The sequence below is a fragment of the Mytilus californianus genome, unplaced genomic scaffold, assembly GCF_021869535.1.
Source record: "Mytilus californianus isolate M0D057914Y unplaced genomic scaffold, xbMytCali1.0.p SCAF_3, whole genome shotgun sequence".
Lineage (NCBI taxonomy): Eukaryota > Metazoa > Mollusca > Bivalvia > Mytilida > Mytilidae > Mytilus > Mytilus californianus.
This window is the reverse complement of record NW_026262679.1, coordinates 8498436-8524753: the sequence shown is the minus strand read 5'-3', so window position 1 is coordinate 8524753 and position 26318 is coordinate 8498436. Positions and strand designations below refer to the sequence as shown.

Genomic DNA, 26318 nt, shown 5'->3' with positions numbered 1-26318 from the left:
GACGACCAACGAGCATACTATATAGCTCAAGACCACCAACGACGAAAATATATAAATCAAGATTACGACAGAGCATAATATATAAATATTGACGACCAGCGAGCATAGTATATAAATCAAGACCACAAACTAGCATAGTATATAAATCAAGACCATCATCGAACATAATATACTATTCAAGACTACCAACGAACAGAGCATATAAATCAAGAGCACGAACGATCATAGCATATTCTCCAAGACTACGACCGAACACATTATATACATCAAGACCAAAAACGAACATAGTATATAAATCAAGACTTCGATCAAGCATATTATATAAATCATGACGACCAACGAAAATATTTTATAAATTAAGACCACCAACGAGCACAGTATAAAAATAAAGACCACCAACGAGCACTGTATATAAATCATGGCTACAACCGCACATTGTATATAAAACAAGACCACGACAAAGCACAGTATATAAATCAAGACTACGACCAAGCATAGTATTTAAATCAACGATCGAGCACAGTATATCAATCATGACAACCAACGAACATGGTATATAAATCAACACCACCAACGAACACAGTATATAAATCAAGACAACGACCAATAACATCATATAAAACAAGACCACAACAGAGCATAGCATAGAAGTCAAGACCACGACCGAGCATACTATATAAATCAAGACCACCAACGAGCAGAGTATCTAAATCAAAACCACGACCGAGGATGGTATATAAATCAAGACATGAACCGCACTTAGTATACAAATTTAAACCACGACCGAGCATAGTTTATAAATAAAGACTACGACCAAACTTAGTATATCAATCATAACCATCAAAGAGCATAATATATAAATCATTATCATCAACAAGCTCATTATATAAATCAAATCCACGTCCCACACGGTAAACATAAATCGAGACCACTGTGGAACATAGTATACAAATATAGACCACCAACGAGCAGAGTATATAAATCAAGACCACAACCGAGCAAAGTATATAAATCATGACTACCAACGAGCATAGTATATAAATCAAGACTACGAGTGAGCATAGTATATAAATCAAGACCATTAACTAGCATAGTGTATAAATCAAGACCACCAACGAGCAAGTATAGAAATCAAGAACACGAACAAGCATAGTATTTTAAGAAAGACTACGACCGAGCATGGTATTTAAAGAAAGACTACGACCGTGCATAGTATATAAATCAAGACTACGCAAAGCACAGTATATAAATCAAGAACAGCAACAAGCACAGCATAAAGATCAAAACCACCAATTAGCATAATACACAAATCAAGACTACCAACGAGCACAGTATTTAAATCAAAATCACAACCAAGCATAGTATATAAATCAAGACTGCAACCGAGTACATTATATAAATCAAGACCGCGACAAAGCATAGTTTATTAAATCATGACCAACAACGATCATAGTATATAAATCAAAACCGCGACAAAGCATCGTTTATTTAATCATGACCACCAACGATCATAGTATATAACTCAAAACAACGACGAATCATAGTATATAAATAAAGACCACCAACAAACATAGTATACAAATTACAACAACGACCACCACCGAGAATAGCATATAAATCAAGACCACGACCGAGCATAGTATATAAATCAAGACTATGACCGAACTAATTATATAAATCATAACCATCAAAAATCATAGTATATAAATCATTATCATCAACAAGCACAGTATATAAATCAAAACCACGACGAAGCACCATATATAAATCATGACCATACGCCAGCTAAGTATATAAATTAAGCCACCAATGAGCATAGTATATAAATCAAAAGCACGACCGAGCACAGTATATAAATCAAAACCAAGAACGATCATGGTAGATAAATCAAGTCCACAAACGAGCAGAGCATATAAATAAAGACTCCGAGTGTACATAGTATATAAATCAAGACCATTAACAAACATAGTATATCAGCCAAGACGACAAGCGAAAATAGTATATAAATCATGACCACCTCCGAGCAGAGTATATAAATCAAAACCACAAACGATCATAGTTAATAAATCGGGATCATGACCGAGAATATTATATAAATCAAGACCAACAACGAACATGGTATATAAATCAAGACCACAAACGGGCATAGTTAAGAAATCAAGACCACGATCGAAGCTAGTATAATCATGAAGACCACCAACTAACAGAGTATATAAATCAAGACCACGACCGATCATAGTATACAGATCCAGACCACAAACGGTATAGTAAATAGATCAAAACCACAGACGAACATAGTATATACATCATGACTACAGAATGAGTATATTATATAAATCAAGACCACAAACGAGCATAGTATAAAAATCAAGACCACAAACCAGAATAGTTGATAAATCTAGCAAACAAGGATCATAGTATCAAAAATCAACACCACAAACGAGAATAGTTTATGAATCTAGCCAACAACAAACATAATATATAAATCAACACTACGACCGAGCATAGTACATAAAACAAGACCGCAATCGAGGATGGTATATAAATCAAGATCACTAACGAACATAGTATACAAATCAAGACTACGACCGAGCATAGTATATAAATCAAAACCACCAACGAGCATAGTATACAAATCAAGATCACTAACGTGCAGAGTATATAAATCAAGACTACGACAGAGCATAGTATATAAATCAAGACTAGTACCGAGCATTTTATATAAATGAAGGGAACTAGTGAGCATAGTATATACATCAAAACAATTAACGAGCATAGTATATAAATCATGACCATCAACGAACATAGTATATAAAGCAAGATCACTACCGAGGATAGTGTATAAATCAAGACCATTAACGAGCATAGTATTTAAATAAAGACCATTACCGAGGATGGTATATACATCAAGACTACGACCGAGCATAGCATATAAATCAAGGCTGCGAGTGAGCATAGTATATAAACCAAGACCATTAACGAGAATAGTATATAAATTAAGACCACGACTGAGCATAGTATATAAATCAAGACTATTAACGAGCTTAGTATATAAATCAAGCCCGTCAACGAACATAGTTTATAAATCAAGACATCAAACGAGCGGAGTATATAAATCAAGACTACATACAAGCATAGTTAATAAATAAAGACCACAACCGAACATAGTATATAAACAAAGGTAACAGTAGTATACCGCTATTCGAAATTCATTAATCGATTGAGAAAAAAACAAATCCGGGTTACAAACTAAAACTGAGGGAAAAACATTAAATGTAAGAAGAAAACAACGACACAACAGAAACTCAACACTTAAATGCAACACACACACAGAAACGAACTATAATATAACAATGGCCATTTTCCTGACTTGGTACAGGACATTTTAAGAAAAAATGGTGAGTTGAACCTGGTTTTGTGGCTAGCCAAACCTCCCGCTTTTATGGCAATGTTAAATATAACATTAAAATGACAAGATTACATAACAGGACTACAATACAAATAAAAGGGAGAACATACAGGACAGACACACACACAAATAATAGCTATCAAAAGATACAAGGCTTATAATTTAATACGCCAGACGCGCGTTTCGTCTACATAAGACCCATCAGTGACGCTCAGATCAAAAAAGCCCGAAAGCCAAAACAAGTTCCAAAAAGTTGTGCCAAATACGGCTTAGGTTATACAGCCCTTGGATGGTGTAAACTTCCCAAAATAACGTGTATGGTGTAATGGTGTATGGCATATGGTGCAATGGTAGAAGGTGTATGGTGCTATGGTGTATGGTGTAAGGGGAATGGTGTAATGGTGTATGAGGAATGGTGTGATTGTGTAACGTGCGATCGGGAATGGTGTGAATGAATGGTGTACGACATTTCATTGGTTGAGACCGAAGTTCATTTTATTTTAATTTTTCGGATTGTAAACATAAACAATAATAATAATCCTATTGTTCTTTTTTCCCAGTAAAGCAAATTACTTTACTCGTTAGACTCTATATGTTATATATATTATACACATATTAAAAGATCTTTTTTTTTCTTCATATTCTTATTTACATTAAACAATGGCTATAAAATTACACACTTGTAATCACATGCAGTTATCATAAAAGAAAGGATTTTATTTAAACTAGTAGGCGGATAGAAAGGTTATCCACGCATCGGAACAGTATTTTTTATATCATGGGTTATCAACATCATTTTAAAAGTTGCTTCGTTCCCCATTTTTGATAGTCTCTTTATAAATATTAAATCGTCATTCACCTTTGTTTGCCTTGGATTTACGATTCTGTTTTCCAAAAAATGTTCAAAGGAAAATTGTACAGTGTTATTGCACATAAGGTGTTGTATACTTATGAACAATCTCGTCAATTTCGTTAGATTTGTCTTTACGGATTATAAATGATATCTTGAACGTCCGAAAAATATACTTATGTGAACGGGAATGAAATATTTGCCACTTGATATTTAGCCACCAACAAAATCAACCAACCGACATAATATACTAACAGTATACTTTTCCTAGAAGAGAACTTCTCATACTTTTCATTATAAAGTACAAATGAAATCTGTCATGTCAGTCACAATGTTGGATGATGAGGTGGAATAGTTTTATTATACAAACCATCCTGAACTACTGAGTTTAAATCATCACTCCTCAACAAGCACGACTAATTTATGCGCAGACCAACCCATCACACAATAGCCCAAAAGGAATCTGTGATGTACCCATCCATATTCAGAAGTCATGGAAGTGGGAAATACAGATACTGATACTGACTTTAGTGACAGTTTTATATTACGAATACAGAGATGAAATGCTGTCACTCTAAATTAAAGCGGACAAGATTTTGTAATCATTGTATTGCAATGTTGCTGTCATTTGTATTATACAATCCATCCTGACATCAAAATATTGCTGATTTACTATGCGGCTATATAGATTTACATAATAAAGTGCAATTATGGTCAGTTTTGATTGATACTTTAAAATAGTTTTGTTATACGAGTCAGCCTGCGGTATCAAAACTACTGAAATTTTGTTGCGAGACAATATTTTGAATAAAAAGAGGACATGCTGGCTATCTAGATTGATGGGGACAAATTTTTGTTGTCATTGTGTTGCAATGTTGCTGTCATTTGTATTATACAATCCATTCTGACATCAAAATATTGCTGATTTACTATGTGGCTATATAGATTTACATAATAAAGTGCAAATATGGTCAGTTTTTGTTGATGCTTTAAAATAATTTTGTTATAGGAGTCAGCCTGAGGTATCAAAACTACTGAAATTTTCATGCGAGACAATATTTTGAATAAAAACAGGACATGCTGGCTATCTAGAATGATGGGAACAAATTTTTGTTGTCATTGTATTGCAATGTTGCTGTCATTTGTATTATACAATCCATCCTGACATCAAAATATTGCTGATTTACTATGTGGCTATATAGTTATACATAATAAAGTGCAAATATGGTCAGTTTTTGTTGATGCGTTTAAATAATTTTGTTATACTAGTCAGCCTTAGGTATCAAAATTACTGAAATTTTGTTGCGAGACAATATTTTGAATAAAAAGAGGACATGCTGACAATCTAAATTGATGGGGATATTTTTTGTTGTCATTGTGTTGCAATGTTGCTGTCATTTGTATTATACAATCCATTCTGACATCAAAATATTGTTGATATACTATGTGGCTATATAGATTAACATAATAAAGTGCAAATATGGTCAGGTTTGGTTGATTCTTTAAATAATTTTGTAATACAAGTCAACCTGAGGTATCAAAACTACTGAAATTTTGTTGCAAGACAATGTTTTGAATAAAAAGAGGACATGCTGGCAATCTAAATTGATGGGGATATTTTTGTTGTCATTGTGTTGCAATGTTGCTGTCATTTGTATTATACAATCCATTCTGACATCAAAATATTGCTGATTTACTATGCGGCTATATAGATTTACATAATAAAGTGCAAATATAGTCAGTTTTGGTTGATGCTTTAAAATAATTTTGTTGTACGAGTCAGCCTGAGGTATCAAAACTACTGAAATTTTGTTGCGAGACAATATTTTGAATAAAAAGAGGACATGCTGGCTATCTAGATTGATGGGGACAAATTTTTGTTGTCATTGTATTGCAATGTTGCTGTCATTTGTATTATACAATCCATTCTGACATCAAAATATTGCTGATTTACTATGTGGCTATATAGATTTACATAATAAAGTGCAAATATGGTCAGTTTTTGTTGATGCTTTAAAATAATTTTGTTATAGGAGTCAGCCTGAGGTATCAAAACTACTGAAATTTTCATGCGAGACAATATTTTGAATAAAAAGAGGACATGCTGGCTATCTAGAATGATGGGAACAAATTTTTGTTGTCATTGTATTGCAATGTTGCTGTCATTTGTATTATACAATCCATTCTGACATCAAAATATTGCTGATTTACTATGCGGCTATATAGATTTACATAATAAAGTGCAAATATAGTCAGTTTTGGTTGATGCTTTAAAATAATTTTGTTGTACGAGTCAGCCTGAGGTATCAAAACTACTGAAATTTTCTTGCGAGACAATATTTTGAACAAAAGAGGACATGCTGGCTATTTAGATTGATCAGGATAAATTTTTGTTGTCATTGTATTGCACTGTTGCTGTCATTTGTGTTATACAATCCATCCTGACATCAAGACATTGCTGATTTACTATGTGGCTATACATGCTATATAGATATACATAATAAAGTGCAAAAATGGTCAGTTTTTGTTGATGCGTTAAAATAATTTTGTTATACTAGTCAGCCTGAGGTATAAAAATTACTGAAATTTTTTTGCGAGACAATATTTTGAATAAAAAGAGGACATGCTGGCAATCTAGATTGATGGGGATAATTGTTGTTGTCATTGTGTTGCAATGTTGCTGTCATTTGTATTATACAATCCATCTTGACATCAAAATATAGCTGATTTACTATGTGGCTATATAGATTTACATAATAAAGTGCAAATATGGTCAGTTTTGGTTGATGCATTAAATAATTTTGTTATACGAGTCAGCTTGAGGTATCAAAACTACTGAAATTTTGTTGCGAGACAATATTTTGAATAAAAAGAGGACATGCTGGCAATTTAGATTGATGGGGACAATTTTTTGTTGTCATTGTGTTGCAATGTTGCTGTCATTTCTATTTTACAGTCCATTCTGACAATAAAATATAGCTGATTTACTATGTGGCATATAGATATACATAATTAAGTGCAAATATGGTCAGTTTTGGTTAATGCTTTAAAATAATTTTGTTATATGAGTCATCCTGAGGTATCAAAATTACTGAAATTTTGTTACGAGACAATATTTGGAATAAAAAGAGGACATGTTGGCAATCTAGATTGATGGGAACAAATTTTTGTTGTCATTGTGGTGCAATTTTGCTGTCATTTGTACAATGCAATCCATTCTGACATCAAAATATTGTTGATTTACTATGCGGCTATATAGATTTACATTATACAGTGCAAATATGGTCAGGTTTGGTTGATTCGTTATAATAATTTTGTTATACGAGTCAACCTGAGGTATCAAAACTACTGAAATTTTGTTGCGAGACAATATTTTGAATAAAAAGAGGACATGCTGGCAATCTAGATTGATGGGGACAAGTTTTTGTTGTCATTGTACATGTTGTATTGCAATGTTGCTGTCATTTGTATTAAACAATCCATCCTGACATCAAAATATTGCTGATTTACTATGCGGCTATATTGATCTATATAATAAAGTGAATATATCATGGTCAGTTTTGGTTGATGCGTTTAAATAATTTTGTTATATGAGTCAGCCTGAGGTATCAAAATTACTGAAATTTTGTTGCGAGACAATATTTTTAATAAAAAGAGGGCAAAATATTTCCAAATTTTTTAACCCTATATAAATTAACAGATTGACACATTTCCCATTTCCATTCTCAATTTTATAATTGAGTGCAAATATGGTTAGTTTTGGTTGATGCTTAAAATAATTTTGTTGTACATGTTGTACATGTACCGGTCATCCTGAAGTATCAAAACTACAGATAATATATATATATATATATATATATATGTTCCTGAGACAGCAAAAAAAATGTTATATTGGAGCCAGTCTGAGATGTGAAAACTACTGATTTTTTGTGATGATTCAAATATTTGAATAGAAAAAGGACATGCATACTTGCACTGTTAATTGGTGCAGAAAAAAGAAATATTATTAATATTACGCTGGCCATAAGCATGATTGACTGTTGCTTTTAATTATCATGATTATTTTATATGATCTCAGTACTATTCATTTTTGGCATTGTTTGTCGATTTTATCTGAAAACCAAGTTTATAAGATTTACGCTACATGTTAAAACCGATAATAATAGCATTGTAACCAATATCGTTTTTAATTTATAGATAGGCAGATGGCGGATAAATTTGCATTACAAGCAAAGTTTTATGCGTACTTTATTTACAAATACATGTATATATATTTAATCTGTACAGGATTGTTTATATAACCATTATAGGCATGACCACGGAGATTTTAATTTTGATACATTAATTTACAATATTGAGATCAAAATTCGTTTTTTAAATCAAATAAATAATTTTGTAGTCGCACGCTTAATTTGAAATTTAATTGCATTATGGGTAATTTCGGATCGTGTAGATAGAAAGGGGAATGGTGTAAGGTGTAATGTGTAAGGTGTATGGTGCAAAGGTGTAACGTGTATGGTGTAATGGCACAAGGTGTATGGTGTAATGGTGTATGGTGAATGGTGTAATGGTGTATGGTATGAGTGGGAAGTTTACACCATCCAAGGACTGTATGCCTGGGATAAGAAAATCCTTGGTATTTAGAATAATTCATACTTTTGCAAACAGTAAATTTATAAAAAGGACTATATAATAGTATACATGTTAACACCGATGTGGTGACTAACTACAGAATAAAAACGAATACATAAAACAACCTAAATCAGCACATAAAAAAGGCACAGCCGAACAACGTACTATATGTTAGCCGAAGATTACCAATGAGCACAGTATATACATCTAGACCACGACCGAGCATAGTATATGAATCAAGACCACCAAAGAAAATAGTATATACATTAAATCCACCAACGAACAAAGCATTTAAAACAAGACCACGACCAAGCATGGGATATAAATCAAGACCCCCCAAAACAAGGACATATTTTAGAAATCAAGACCACGATTGAGCATAGTATATACATCAAGACTATCAACTAACAAGGTATATAGATCAATACCACGACCGAGCATACTGTAGTATACAGATCAAGACCACAAACGGTATAGTAAATAAATCAAGACCACAAACGAACATAGAATATGAATCATGACTATCGAATGAGCACATTATATAAATCAAGACCACAAACAAGCATAATATAAAAATCAAGACCACAAACGAGAATAGTTTATAAATCTAACCAACAACGAACATAGTATAAAAATCAAGACCACAACCGTGCAAAGTACTAGTATATATATCAAGTTCACCAACGAGCACAGTACATAAACCAACACCAGAATAGAGCATAGTATTTAAATCAAGACCACAAACGAAAAAAGTTTGCATTATATGTTTATATCAGAATAAGGTCCGTGTGAATTTGCACGTTTAATTAATTACAAAGGTGTTACAATGTAGACTTCGATGTTGTTGATTTTATTCCCAGGACCTCCCTGTTATAATAGCTTCATCCTAAGAATTGGCCTGTTGAATTTATGTAGTTAAATTTAATCTTTAGAAGTTTAAGCGTCCTGAGGTCAAATTCTCCAGTCCTTTGAAAATCCTGTTATTTCTTAATTAATAACGGAATAAGATAATAGAATGTTCTGGACACTTCAGTGCAGAAATGTTAACGGTGATGTCATGTGATCATGATGTCATAAACAATGTCGAGATTGATATTTTTGACCCTGACAATTTTTTATACATAGTTTTTGACAAAATAAGATATGAGTACCCTTACACCATTAAAATATTTCAGCCATGTTCCGATCTTTGGATGATACTACTTCCATTATTATATCTTTTTGACCAAGATTATGGTTATACATACTTATTACAATAAGATGAATTCTACAAATGCAGCTAACGTGGGATGCTTAGTTTTGTAGTTTTGCATTAAATACGTGTACCATAAGTTTGAAGACATATTAAAAACAAACACGAAAGACAGAATTAAAGAGTTAATTCTGGTTTCTTAAAGACAAGAATCCTGTAAACAATCTGTGGATGTTATTTTGTTGTAAAACTTATCATATTTTGTCGAAATTAAAGGTGGCAAAGAGTACCCTCATCATACCTTCTCATTTGGAAAAATGTCCTTTATGACCTCCATTCGGTGTGGAAATCCACATAGATCTGTATGTGCGAATAATGGTATAGGAGGATTTTGTGATCTTAGTTCTCATTTTTTATTCACCATATGGAATGGAATGTTGTTCGGTTAATATGAAACTCATGTGGGAATGGGGACAATATATCGTTGATTTTTAATAGCTCTTCCCTAGTGACATCTTGATGAAGACTTTCTGTTTTGGTAATTTTGTTGGCAATTTGCTGCTGGTAAACTTTTCCGGAATCAAACAGAATCGTTCAGAGTTATGTCGCGTCATCTGACAAATAACACTTTAAAACATCGACACTTATTTTACAAAATGTCTAATCGAACGCAAAATTATACTTTTAATTGGCTGAAAAATATCAAAACTTAACACGTTTATAGAACAATCTGACAAGAAATCTTTTTGCTATTGCAGTGCACATAATATATAAAACCCGGAAAAATAAAATTAGAAATACGGGCATAAGTCAATAGACAAAAATGTTCACCCATAGAAGTGATATAAGGACAAATTTCAAATTTATGAATAATGCACATTTACCATGAAACGAAGGAGGATATTATACTGTTCAACGTTATAAAAAAAGAAAATATAAGAATTCACATAAGTGAATTGAGTAACAATGAATTATTACGCAAGAACATATGTTATTTCCTGATTTTCCGGTTTTCTGGGGGATTTAATTGTTGTTGTTTTTTACTATTATTTTTTATCTGTAACAGTGCAGGAGGATATTTTAAATTTCCTACTTCGCAGGGTTCTGTTTGTTAAGTTGTAAATAATATTTTTTTAATTAAAAATTAGAATAAGAAATGATTAGCTTTACTAATTAAAAACACCTCACCAGATGCGTATGATATCTCCGTCTCTACTACCCATAACTAAAGATTTTCATTAATAATTTTTAGTTAACCTATAGCTGTACAAAGGAGTCTAAGGGAATGCAGCTAGAGTATAAATCTCAATATCTGAAAACTATACCATGGCTATCTATAATTTTCACAATTATACCATGGTTTTGTTGTATCTGGACATCGAAGAAAAAAAGAAAGAAAGCAAGATCTGACCGCTGCCGGTTGAATTTTTTGACATAAGAACAACAGAGTCAGCGCGGGGCCACTAAGCTAAACTGCCCGCTTTGCACCAGCCGATATAAATGAATGCCTAGGGTGGGAATCGAACCCACGTACGCAAACTCCGTTGTCTTATACATTTAAATGCACAAAAATTTGATCCAAGAACAACAAAAAAAAGTAGTTAAAAAAATATATATAAAATGCATGTGTTAAGCCATGTATTCATGTATTTATTATACTGGAAGATATAAGTTGATTTTCGGTTATTGAGATGTATACTTTGATTGTATTCCAATAGCCTCCATTGTACAGCTATAGGTTTTAAAATTATTTGTTATACACTGCTGACATTAAGAATTTAACGAGGTTGCTTAAGTAATAATAATAATGTTGGGCCGTTAGAATTATTTCGCGTCTGGTTACTCTATATAAAGGTTGAATTTTAAGGACTATTTATAGGAAACATGTTATTTTAATCGTGAAAATTTTGAATTCCTTTTTAATTAATGTGCGACTTGAGCTTTAGATACAAATTAAAACGTGGTATGATTCATTCAAAATCTCATAAAGATTCTAGTGAAACTAGTTTCTCAGAATTATTAATTAAAATCTAAAAACATTTTGAACATTTTGATAAAATAAAATGAAATAAAAATAACCCTTTAATCTGGGATTCTAGATTATGCAGATATCTTTAAAAATATCAAAAATCTGTAGTCTCTTGCAGCTACGAAATTCATGCTTACCCTGAATTTTTATTATAGCGTTACAGTCCTACACATGCGGCTTATGTCTGTTTTTGTTTTTTGCACAGCATATCCAGAACATCTAATTCCTTCAGCATTTATTCGTCTGTAACGTTATGCGACACTAATGTAAATGTACATCCATCGCTGTCGAAGAATCTTGTCTAACTGATATTTCCGCTGTTTCAGAAGCCCATGCTTATTTTAGATAGTAGGCGGAGCATTAAGTGACTTCGTCTCGTGAGGTTATTGCTAGGGGTTTCAACAACAGCTTTATTATAATTAACATAACACTGCAAAACTATCCAAAAGATATGAAATATCTATGACTAAACCGTTATCCTAAAATTAAAAAGAGATCAACTCTTGTACATAACTATAAAGAAGAGCGAAAAGCGTCAAGTTTAATTTCAATATCTGTACTGTTCACAGTTTAATATACATATATTGAAGCTGTGTTGTATCTTAAAGTAGGTGTAACAGCAGTAGAAGATCATATCTAAAAATTCATCATGTGACTTCTATCTTCTCAAATCATAGATATTATTTTGATTACAGCTCATCATTGGGTATAAACGCCCTATAGTCAATTCCGAACTTTGCTATCTATCGAAGCGAAGTTGATAAATACAGTCAAAATAATTTACTTCACAAACGAGTTGCCGTAAAAGTAAGCATAGTATGTCGTGAGTGATTCTTGACAAGAGCTGTACACTATTAATACTATACGAACACCTATAACGACTGCATTTTAAACGACAAAAATTTTCTCATGACGTACGGTCACAAATTGTTTTCGAGTACGCCTATCACTGGTTTATATTTCTTCCAGTTTCCTTGCACACAGTCTTAGTTCCTCGACGTTTTTCAGTAATATATGCATCAGTGTATTTAAATGAAAGGAACGAGTTGTACTGTTTCAGTTATAGATGTTTAAAGACTGCTAACCGAATTTCACTACTGTATCATTCCATTCGTTGTCCTTATAGTGTGTTTGTTTAGTATAGTTCATTGCAAATTCTTTTTCGGTTGACCAATTAAAGTAGAATTACATGGTTGAAATATATGTTAATACCGCGTGACAAATTCTTAAACTAAATATTGATTGGTTCATTCAAGCTGTGTTTTAAATTTCGTTTTTGTTTTTTATTGGCCATGGTTTTGTCTGTCTTTCATCGGCTTGTCACTTTTGGTTGCACCCTTTGGCTGTTCTTCCATTTTCAGATACCATTTATAACTTTGGAAAGGTTGATGCACCAGTAGTAAAACTCTACCGACACATCTGGTATCCAACTGTTTTGGAGTTCATGATATTCCTGTTGACTTTATTCTCTTTGTTTGCTCTATTTGTATTATTTGAATTATCAATCTGATGAATTACTATACACTCTAAGCCAAGTACCATACTTTTTAAAACACATTTTCAAATAGCTTTTTTATAAAAAAAATAATTATGCATAGAATAGATATGAACAAAATTCTAATGACGAAAAATATCAATGTAATATTCAATAGGATTACTTCGACATTATAAGTTATGTTGCAAAATACTTGTAACAGTGAGTAGTTTTATATTCACTTGCCCAAAGTTGGCGTGGCAAACTAAAAAATAAAACAAAAAACAAAAACAAAAATTGTTGGTAGTTTTGAAGTGTTTATATATATAATATACAAGTCTAAATTGAAATCAACGTTCAAACCTACGATTGCGTTGGATAAAAACCGCAATTTTTATACGTGTGCATGCAAAACAAATTTCTTGGAAGAGGGGTCTAAATACAGCACAAACAACATTTTCCAAAAGACCAAATGAGTGAAAAAGTATATTTTAACAGAACGCATTTGACTAGCAGGTCGAACAACTGATGTGCTTAAACCCTGCTGACTGCCATTGGCGATTGCCAAATAAACGGATCACAAAATGGAACAAAATAGATCTTATTATTAATTTGTTACCAAACAGAAAATAATAAACTTGCGGAAAAGATGATATACCGCAAACATGAGGTGCAAACATTTGTACACCATATCCGGATTTCGACAATTAATGTCTCTTCAGTGATGTTTGGAATCGAAACGGTATTTGGAAGGCCATATAATTTACCTCAATTTAGGATAGACTCTTGAATTTTGAAAGAGTCAAAATAGGATGAACGGATCATATAAACCCGAAGGCAAATATAATACAAGCCCAAAATAAAAAATATAAACAAATCTAAATTGAAAACAACGTTCAAACCTATGATTGCGTTGGATAAAAACCGCAATTTTTATACGTGTGCATGCAAAACAAATTTCTTGGTAGAGGGGTCTAAATACAGCACAAACAACAGGTCCAAGGACACAGTTATCGTCCTTTGGTTTTCGTTGTCTACGAATATAGTCCCTAGTGTGAACAGTGAATAACTTGCATTTTTTTTTTATACACTTTCCCAATTTATTTCTTGATATTTTATGCATGAAATATTAAGTAAGGGGATGAAATTACATGTTAAAAAACTTTTGGTGCTGAATCTTTATGTTAAGTAGTGATTTGGTCCGGTTAAAAAAAGGTCAAAAATTAGAATGTCTGAAGCTGTCAAAATGAATTTTAGCCCTCCTTAACACAGAATTGTCAATATTTTGAGTTAGAGCTGGTAGAAGTTTCTATTATTTTGATATTTTTTGTATCAATAGTAGTACACTACACTGTAAAAAAAATTTTGAGATAGAGCAGGTGAGATTTTTTTAATTTGTATTTATTGTCTAAAAGAAATGAACTACGAAATAACTGTGTTCTCGGGCCTAAGTGGTGAATTCCGTAAATGTAGATTTTGTACTTTGGCAACTTTCCTGAATGGTTTGCTGGTTTCAATTTGTCAAACTCAATAAAAGTAAAGGATTTACATCTTTGTTTGACAGAAATTCTGTTAAAATGTCCCATTTTGGCATTATATGGCTAAAATAGGCATTTTAAAGCAGTTTCCATTTTATGCCTAAGAGCCATGCTGACTTTCTATCTGACAGCTTTTTATTTTCCTGATATTTGTGTTTCTATGCTTAAATCAAATTTGATTAACCATTTGTGAACTCTGTATCTAGAGAAAAGTAGATTATCACAGAAAAAATGTGCAGAATATTTGTATTTATGTCCCTGGTTAAACGGCCTGTTTGATGTATGTGAAATGTGAAGAGCTTTGTACATAAAATCTGTAGTCCATCACAAATATTTCACTAAGTCTGTAAAAAAAACACTCTGCAATGATCAGTACACCCTATTCATTTCATATGCTACCATAATTTTCTTCTTTAGGATAGTAAACGGTTCAAATATATGCCAATTGAGACTAAAACTACATGCAAGCATTGAAAAGTGAAAAACTGGTCATCAGACCATACTGTCTGCAAAAAAAAAAGTTGAATTCAAGAGTCCTTTTGCAATTAGACTTCTTGTATCATAACCAGTAGGACAACCGGAAGCGTCTGAGTAAGGATTTCGGTGCTCAGTGATACGGTTCACTAGACGACGTTGTAAACACGTAATGGCGGCCATTGTTTGACGTTGGAATTGGCATTCCACGTTGTAATGTTGCATTTATCACATTCTTGGATGCTCAAACTTTATGCCACACAACATAAAAGGTAAACGCTTATTTCAGATATTCAGTTAATAATTTTCAAATAAGTGCATGTGATCCCAGGAAATGATTCAAAAGGCAAAAGCAAAGTAAAGTGTAAAATTGAAATCCTATTTTTCATCATTTGACAATTCCTATTCATATATTGAAAACACTATTTACACCAACCAATTACATTCGGATTTCGGTCTTAGGTATCCGCCCTTGTCTCCGAAAATATTATACCCAAACAAGTTGTCAACATCCGTTTTCAAACTGTTCAAAGTGAAACTCAAATTAAAGTGTTATTCACAATCTCCGTGGAAAATATTGACGCCATCACTTCATGCTCAGATAATGGAACATTGTAAACCTTTAACAGCAAATACGGAACAAAATGAATCAAATTTGAATGCAAGGACGATACTATACATGCAATTTGCTGAACGTCTCAGGGCAGGTTCAAATCAAAAGTCCATGTACCAAATCATTAGCATGTGAGACACATTCACTTTAACTCTTGGCTACTTTATACCTAGTCTAATGAAAATATATTCGTCCCGTTTCATACATGTACACCCAATCTAATTAAAAACCGATCTCTCATCGCTCCCGTTTTCTGATATGCCACGCGACATATCAGATAAAATGCTCCGCAGGGCGCAGCTTGATACGACCGCAGAGGTCGAACCCTGAACAGTTGGGGCAAGTATGGACACAACATTCAAGCTTGATACAGCTTTGCATTTGGATTGTGATTAAATATTTGACATAGCATAGGTTTCTGAGACAGAATGAATGTGGTCTAAGAACTTAAAAATTTTAAATTGGACATTCACCTATCATGGTCCAATATCCAAAATCTAAATACATGGTTAGATTCAGCATATCAAAGAACCCCAAGAATTCAATTTTTGATGAAATCAAACAAAGTTTAATTTTGGACCCTTTTGACCTCAATGTGGACAAAGTTGATAACGGGGCCCAAAAATCAAAAATCTAAATACATGGTGAGATTCAGCATATCAAAGAACCCCATATATTCAATTTTTGTTGAAATCAAACAAAGTTTAATTTTGGACCCCGATTTGGACCAACTTGAAAACTGGGCCCATAATCAAAAATCTAAATACATGTTTAGATTCAGCATATCAAAGAACCCTAAGAATTCAATTTTTGTTAAAATCAAACTTAGTTTAATTTTGGACCCTTTGGACCTTAATGTAGACCAATTTGAAAACGGAACCAAAAATTAAGAATCTAAATACACGGTTAGATTCGGCATATCAAAGAACCCCAATAATTCAATTTTTTATGAAATCAAACAAAGTTTAATTTTGGACCCTTTGGACCTCAATGTGGACCAATTTAAAAAGGGGCCCAAAATCAAAAAACTAAATACACGGTTAGATTCAGCATATTAAAGAACCCCAAGAATTCAAGAATAAAACCCCATTGAAATTGGTCAAGAAATAAGCAATTTATACGAAGTATCTTCTTTTGCACAATACTGTGCAATTAAATATTTCTTGCTATTGCGCAATACTGTACTATTGACAATTTCTTGCTATTGCGCAATACTGTGCAATTGAAGATTTCTTGCTATTGCGCAATACTGTGCTATTGGATATTTCTTGCTATTGTGCAATACTGTGCAATTGAAGATTTCTTGCTATTGCGCAATACTGTGCAATTGAAGATTTCTTGCTATTGTGCAATACTGTGCAATTGAAAATTTCTTCCTATGTCACAATACTTATTATATAATAATTTACACATCCTGTTTGGTGTGTATCTCCTACCATATCATTATTATTTGCTTTTAAATATAAATCAGAAATAACCAACTTAAACAAATGTTAAAATGGAAAATTTTTAAAGAAAAAAAAAAGGAAAAAAAGAAAAAAAAAGGAAAAAAAAAAAATCCCCCCCCCCAAATTTTTTGAACCCCCTTATGATTCATCACCCCCAAAATCAATCCCAGCCTTCCCTTTGTGGTATGGTACCTTGCAGTACAATTTCAGAGAGATCCATACACTTGTCAACACAAGTTATTGTCTGGAAACTAGAAAAATGTGTTTTTTGCCCCTTTTTGGCCCCTAATTCCTAAAATATTGAGGCAATTACCCCCATCATCAATCCAAGCCTTCCCTTTGTGGTATGGTACCTTGCAGTACAATTTCAGAGAGATCCATACACTTGAACACAAGTTATTATCTGGAAACTAGAAAAATGCTTATTTTTGGCCCCTTTTTGGCCCCCAATTCCTAAACGTTTCGGCAATTACCCCAAAACTCAATTCCAGCTTTCCCTTTGTGATATGGAACCTTGTAGTACAATTGCAGAAAGATCCATACACTTACACACAAGTTATTGTCATGAAACTAGAAAAATGCTTGTTTTTTGCCCCTTTTTTGGCCCCTAATTCCTAAAATTTTAAAGCAATTACCCCCAAAATCAATCCCAGCATTCCTTTTGTGATATGAAACCTTGTGGTACAATGTCAGAGAGATCCATACACTAACACACAAGTTATGTCTGGAAATTACCAAAATGCTTATTTTTGGCCCCTTTTTGGCCCCTAATTCCTTAACTGTTGGTACCATAACCCCCAAAATCAATCCCAACCTTCCTTTTGTGGTATTGAACCTTGTGGTAAAATTTCATAGAGATCCATTCACGTAAACTAAAGTTAGAGTGCGAAAACCAATGTGTCTTCGGACGACGCCGGACGACGCCAGACGACGACGACGACGCCAACGTCATACCAATATACGACCACAAAAATTTTTTTGCGGTCGTATAAAAACGGGAGCGATGAGAGATCGGTTTTTAATTAGATTGATGTACACCAAAATTTGATATTAATAAAAACTTCCATGAACATGAATACAATCCTGATCCTGATCAAGTTCCTAAGATCAATATATAGTTTGACACAACTGGTCTCTTTGTGCTACATTGTAGCTTGTTTCAGCTAGGTACTGTAGTTTCTCTGAGTGACACATTATGTACTTAGTTTTTTCTACAAAGGAAAAGCTATCACAGGCACTTGTTTCTGTCAATGTTCGCAATTCATACTCGTACACAAAAAATAGTTTTTATGTGGGTGGGTAGGAGGAATTTTTAAGGGACATAGGCCCCCTTTATTCATTTTCTTATTTTGTTATTATGACTATTAATATATAATAATTTATTTTCAATCTTTACACAATTATTTCCCGCATTTTATAAGACAGAATATTCATTTTCATGCTGTGTCAGCAATCTTGAGTAATGTTTATTTTATGTTCAGTTTTATCATAACATGGACATGTAACAGATCAGAATATTCATTACCATAAGACTCCTGCTATTAACCAATCACCCATCCATTTGAAAGCTTACACATGCATTACATGTACATGTATTCCCAAAAATCTAACAAATTTAAAATGCCTGTTGTCTGTACAATTTTTTTTATATCTGACATGTTATATTCTTCCAACAATTACATCTGACATGTTATATTCTTCCAACAATTACAAATGTGTATATACAATCAAATTTATTAGAAATGAAAATCCATTGACAATATTACTTTCTCAAACTTCATTAATATTATCAAATTCAAGTTGTCAATACGGTCTCGACAGTGGTGGTTCCAGGAATTTAAAAAACTGGGTTGTGAGTGACCCCAAAATGTATAAAATTTCAGTATGCATTGTACAATGGACATGTTATGATGTTATGATGTTTATGTCCAATATTTAATATAAAAATATTATCAAAAGGTTTGGTATAACATAAATTTGCTCCATGTTAAACCTAAAAATTATTTTTCAATACTTTGAAATGTTAACTTTGCCTGTAACTTTTATGTACTGAGCAAAAATGCTGGGGGCATAATTATTTATAATACTTAATAAAGGAAGCAAGTTAACTCGTACCATTGTAAACTCGTACCACGTAAACTCGTACCAAAAAAGTTAACTCGTACCAACGAAAACTCGTACCACTGGGAAGTCGTACCAATCAGAACTCGTACCACTGCAAACTCGTACCATTAAAAATATATTCAAAAATACGAATGTTTTATGATTTGTTTTTTGGTAAACTAAATAAAAAAAGTTGAATTACTTGAATTTTATACTAGATTTTAATGAAAACTTAGACAAAAATACGAATGTTTTATGATCTTTTTTTTTAAGCTTTATACAAAAAATTAAAATATCTTTGAAATTTATACCAGATTTTAATGAAAACTTAGACAAAAATATGAATGTAATTTCTTAATTACCATGCTAATAAATATATTAAATTCCTTTGATTGTGCGATTATTAACTAATCAACTTGTTTTTTTATCTTTAACTAATCAACTTGTATAATCATATAAGCATGGTCATATTCTGATGAAATGTGCTGAATATTGTATAAAAATAAATTTCATACTTTCTAACTGTTGGTCATAAACAATTTTAAACCTTTAAAACACAATCAATAAATTCTTTCATTAAATAAAATTCCTTTTAGAAACAATAGAAAAATACCCAAATCTATTCAATGTTACTGATTTGAAATGATTAAAAATTAAATCAAATAGTTGTCAGTAAAAGTTTAAAAAAGAGTCTATTCAAGGGAGACAACAAAGCCAATCTGCCACGGTTTTCTCTATCCAATTAGACAAGGAAAATTAGCTACAAATTGGTTATTGTAATTTCAAATTATATACATTTTACAGACTTAAGAGGTATTGAGTGAAATTAAAGTATATATTCATCATTAAACACCATTTTAATGCATTTAAATAAGTTGGTACGAGTTTACAATGGTATGAATTTACCGTGGTACGAGTTAGCAGTGGTACGAGTTTGCATTGGTACGAGTTTTTGTTTAGTGGTACGAGTTGACATTGGTACGAGTTTACAATGGTACGAGATAACTATAATTCCTTAATAAATACATGTATTTTCTTGGTAATTTATTTGGCAAATTTGTATTCATGTGTTGATGATAACAATGCAAAGTTTAATTTTGCTTAGAATAATTTCGTTTTATACATTTAGTAATTGTATGTACATTTGCTTTATATTTACAGGATGGAGAAAGATGTTCACTATGGATCAAAAATTCAAAACAGAGGACTTTTATATACAAACAAAAATACTTGTACAACAGTAATCAAATGGAATGTCTATGTGATTGAAACCACACGTTTTAATGGAGAGTGATGTTGAAAGCAAAATTATTTTTGTTAATAGAAAACAATAGGACTACAATATATTACTAATTAGGGGTGAGTAATCCAAAAGTGTCTGTTTAGGGTAATTACAAAAGCAGGTTATTTACAATGTGCTATGATTTCAATCCCCAAAATATGAAACAAAACATAATATACATGGTATTCAAACTGTTTTCTTAGGAAACAGACTGAAAATATTCTGCATTTAACAGTCAGACATGAAATATACAGATGCATACTATGAAATGTTGTCCTGATAAAGGGAGGTAATATTTGTTGTATTGAGACAATATTTCATAGGCAGATTGTCATGAAATGTTGTCTCATGAAGGGGAAGTTATCAACATATATCATGTTGGATAATGATTTCATTATATATATTTAAAGTGGTTTATTTGATTGATAATAACAAATAAACATAAATTAATAAATAGATACAGGTATTGATATATTAACAGAAAACTATTTTTGCTTATCATGGATGGTATTAAAGGAATACAAAACACTTTTCTAATATCTCAGTCAAAAAGTTGTACCGGAAGGAATTTCTGAAAATCAGAATATACTACATTCATTGTACTAAATAAATCAGAAGAGAGGCTAATTCATTTTGTTTACAAAATAATGATATTTATTCCAAATGTTTTGATCATGACAAGAAAACAAATGATGTTACAAAAAAACCTTGTAATTCATGAAGATAAACTTGAATGAGTAACAGGTACTGTACTTGCTTTACAAAATAATTTCAGTAATATAAATTTAAAAATGTGCATGCTGCATGCCTGTGTAATGTTTTTATATGACCGCAAAAAAATTTTGCAATCGTAAATTGGTATGACGTTGTCGTCGTCGTCCGAAGACACATTGGTTTTCGCACTCTAACTTTAGTTTAAGTGAATGGATCTCTATGAAATTTTACCATAAGGTTCAATACCACAAAAGGAAGGTTGGGATTGATTTTGGGGGTTATGGTACCAACAGTTAAGGAATTAGGGGCCAAAAATAAGCATTTTTGTAACTTCCAGACATAACTTGTGTGTTAGTGTATGAATCTCTCTAACATTGTACCACAAGGTTCCATATCACAAAGGGAATGCTGGGATTGATTTTGGGGTAATTGCCGCAAAATTTTAGGAATTAGGGGCCAAAAAAGGGGCAAAAAACAAGCATTTTTATATGGACAAATACTTTAGTACAAAACATAATTTAAAGCAGTGTAAGGGAGATAAATCAAATACATCATTTGAATTACCTCCCTTACACTGCTTTTAAATTATGTATAAAGTCATGGTTAATGAACAATTAAGACAATTTAAAACAGTGTAAAGGAGGTAATCCACATACAACGTTTTGATTACTTCCCTTACACTGCTTTTAAATAATGTTTAAAGAAATGCATATTTATAAAGGAAGATCAATAAAAATATCTGCAAATGTTTCATCTTTTTTTTTTTACAAAAAAAAATCCATATGAAAGATTTGACACCATATTTTAAATTCTATTATAAAATAGATTAAGTTAGCACTATGGTTAATTATGGTTGCAAATTCCCTTGTAAATTTGAATTGAGATTATGACCATATCTTGAGGGAAAGAATTTTTTTGGGGGAAAAAGGGGGGGGGGGGGTAAAAAGAAATTGTGGGGGGGGGGGGTCAATTTTTTCTCATTTCAGATTTCAGAAATTAAAAAGAATTATTCTTCAAATATTAATTTTTTTCAAATTTCAAATATTGAAAAATTTCAAGAAGTAATCTTTAATTGCACAGTATGGCGCATTAGATTTGTAAAATCTTTGACCACATTTATTTATTTGTTATGCCAAATCTGACCGTGCATTTAGATTTTTAATTTTGGGTCCAGTTTTCAAATTGGTCTACATTAAGGTCCAAAGGGTCCAAAATTAAACTTAGTTTGATTTTAACAAAAATTGAATATATGGGGTTCTTTGATATGCTGAATCTAAACATGTATTTAGATTTTTGATTTCGGGCCCAGTTTTCAAGTTGGTTCAAATTGAGGTCCAAAATTAAAGTTGGTTTGATTTCAACAAAAATTGAATATATGGGGTTCTTTGATATGCTGAATATAACCATGTATTTAGATTTTTTATTTGTGGGCCCGCTATCAAATTGGTTCATATTGAGGTCAAAAGGGTCCAAAATTTAACTTTGTTTTATTTCATCAAAAATTGAATTATTGGGGTTCTTTGATATGCCAAATCTAACCGTGTATTTAGATTTTTAATTTTGGGTCCAGTTTTCAAATTGGTCTACATTAAGGTCCAAAGGGTCAAAATTAAACTTAGTTTGATTTTAACAAAAAATTAATATATGGGGTTCTTTGATATGCTGAATCTAAACATGTATTTAGATTTTTGATTTTGGGCCCAGTTTTCAAAAGTTGGTCCAAATTGGGGTCCAAAATTAAACTTTGTTTGATTTCAACAAAAATTGAATATATGGGGTTCTTTGATATGCTGAATCTAACCATGTATTTAGATTTTTTATTTGTGGGCCACGCTATCAAATTGGTTCATATTGAGGTCAAAAGGGTCCAAAATTTAACTTTGTTTTATTTCATCAAAAATTGAATTATTTGGGTTCTTTGATATGCCAAATCTAACCGTGTATTTAGATTTTTAATTTTAAGTCCCGTTTTTTAAATTGGTCTACATTAAGGTCCAAAGGGTCCAAAATTAAACTTAGTTTGATTTTAACAAAAATTGAATTCTTGGGGTTCTTTGATATGCTGAATCTAAACATGTGTTTAGATTTTTGATTATGGGCCCAGTTTTCAAGTTGGTCCAAGTTGGGGTCCAAAATTAAACTTTGTTTGATTTCAACAAAAATTGAATATATGGGGTTCTTTGATATGCTGAATCTAACCATGTATTTTGATTTTTGGGCCCCGTTATCAAATTGGTCCACATTGAGGTCAAAAGGGTCCAAAATTAAACTTTGTTTGATTTCATCAAAAATTGAATTCTTTGGATTCTTTGATACATTGTATGCTGCATCTAACCATGTATTTAGATTTTGGATATTGGACCATAATAGGTAAATTAAAAAATTTTAAGTTCTTAGACCACATTCATTCTGTGTCAGAAACCTATGCTGTGTCAAATATTTAATCACAATCCAAATTCAGAGCTGTATCAAACTTGAATGTTGTGTCCATACTTGCCCCAACTGTTCAGGGTTCGACCTCTGCGGTCGTATCAAGCTGCGCCCAGGGGAGCATTTTATTGATTCTATAATAATTTGATGGAGAAATGTTTTCATTGACAGTATTTCAGAGTGAACATATTGTCCTCCATGAAATATTGTTCGTCAGACAAAATTCTTTTTAGAATTTCATAGTGAAATATTGTCCAAATAGGGGTGACAAAAATCCATGGACAGGGACACTATTTCATGATGAAATATTGTCCTAGACAGTATTTCATTATGAAATAGTGTCCACGGACAATATTTTATATGGAATTTTCTCCGATGGACAATATTTCATGGGGGACAATATTTTATGTTACATATAGGTCAAGTAATCCTACACAGACTTTAAGGCCAAATTGTATACTTTTAATAGTTTAAAGATTTTATTCTATAATCTATGCTGTATAAATGTCAATATTGTTTCATTTAGATTTAACACCTAATTTCAAGAATGAAGGGTACAGTAATTTAAAATTAATTTATATGATCAAAAATAATATAAGGGAAGTAACTCTTACATGACGTGCATCATATCCTGATAATCCTTGATGAAGCATCTTAATACATTTGACCATTTTTTTAAGATAAGAGAATGACTTGAGCAGACCATATTGTTGTCATAGATGGCCATAATAATGAAATACAGTATATTATAATTATCATTCTTCATTACTTTTTGATTGAATTAACAAACTTAATTTAATAAAAAAATATTTTCTCAATTTCAGTACACAACACATCAGAAGAATAATTTTACTGGAGGATACAAATTTTAATACCTGCAATCAGCAATTTCATATGAAATTTGTAAAGAGAGATATATTCACGTACAGAGTGGAAAACCCCACCAGATAACCCAGTTGAACTTGGTTCAAGTGATTATTAGCAGACATTTTTGTTGAACTAATGCAAAATTTAATAAATGAAACTTTAGCCAACTATGAGCTCCAAAGTGTTGTAAATAGAGGAATTTTAAATATGTGAGACTCATCAACATTAAAATGTGCATAAGTGAAATGTAACAATATTTTGGCAAATTCAAGTTTTGTCATTCCAGAATTATTGGACTTTATTCATGGAAAGTTAGACATTTATCCAAATGTTGTAGAAGGACTCAACTTTGCTTTTTCCAGAAATTGTATCACAAGGCTAGATTTGATCAAATTAGCTCACTTTGGAGTATTTATCACATAATAAAATAAAATCTAGTATGCTTAGATTAATTTCCCTGACTTTTGCCCTGTTGTTGAGATTGAGTGAAAGAATTTAATTATTTTATCCCTATCAATATTGGGGGTGCCATCGGGACCAGCATTCAACACTGCATAACTATATCCTATCACAAGTTATGATACAGCCAACCATACAACAAAGCCCCTGCCAACGAAAGAAGAAGAGGTGCAAATCATACAAAAAATATTTCATATGGCTAGTTACATTATATCCTTTGAAATATTTCATTGATTTTTTTATGTGTAATTGGTTTTTTTGAAAGTACATGTAGTTATTTTTTAAAGGTACATTTTGTACTACAGTTCCCATTCAGTTCGAAAACAGTTCCAATATAAAAATAAGAAATTTGGGTTTGATTGCCAATGAGACAATTCTCCACCAGATACCAAATGACGAAAAGGTTAATGAGTATAGGTCTCTGACTGCCTTCAACAATGAGCAGAACCAATACTGCATGCATAGTAAGCTACATGTATAAAAGGCCTAAATAACATGAATAGGATAAATGAAAATATATTTCGAAATTAAAGCATGTGTAGTAATGGATGCAAATAATAGTTTATCCAGAAAAAATCCTACTACCTCCAACGTTATGGCTTATACGTTTTATTCACGAAATTGTCAACTAACTTTCACATACTTCATTCAAATAATTTACATTAAACAAGACATCAAAATAAAATAAATAACAGGCCAAATGGGTATAAGGGCAAAAGGACCCAGGGCGAACAGGTAATAGTGCGAACGGACCAGGAATCCCCTCCCACCACCTACCCAGAATAGCAAATGGTCGTGCCCCCT

General features: G+C 32.0%; 1 protein-coding gene and 1 long non-coding RNA gene across 5 annotated transcripts in view; one reads left to right on the top strand and one right to left on the bottom strand.

The window, feature by feature from the left end:
• The window catches only part of LOC127733912 (toxin CfTX-A-like), a 179763-nt gene that overhangs the window by 139534 nt on the left and 13911 nt on the right, over nucleotides 1-26318 (bottom strand). The window lies entirely within an intron of this gene.
• On the top strand, nucleotides 15789-25357 carry LOC127733920 (uncharacterized). 2 transcript variants are annotated; one of them, XR_007997290.1, is made up of 3 exons: nucleotides 15789-15870; nucleotides 20924-21121; nucleotides 25013-25357. It is a non-coding gene; the product is annotated as an uncharacterized LOC127733920 (long non-coding RNA). The 2 variants fall into 2 exon arrangements; XR_007997289.1 differs by lacking the exon at nucleotides 15789-15870 and adding an exon at nucleotides 16084-16342 and having other exon boundaries at nucleotides 25013-25356.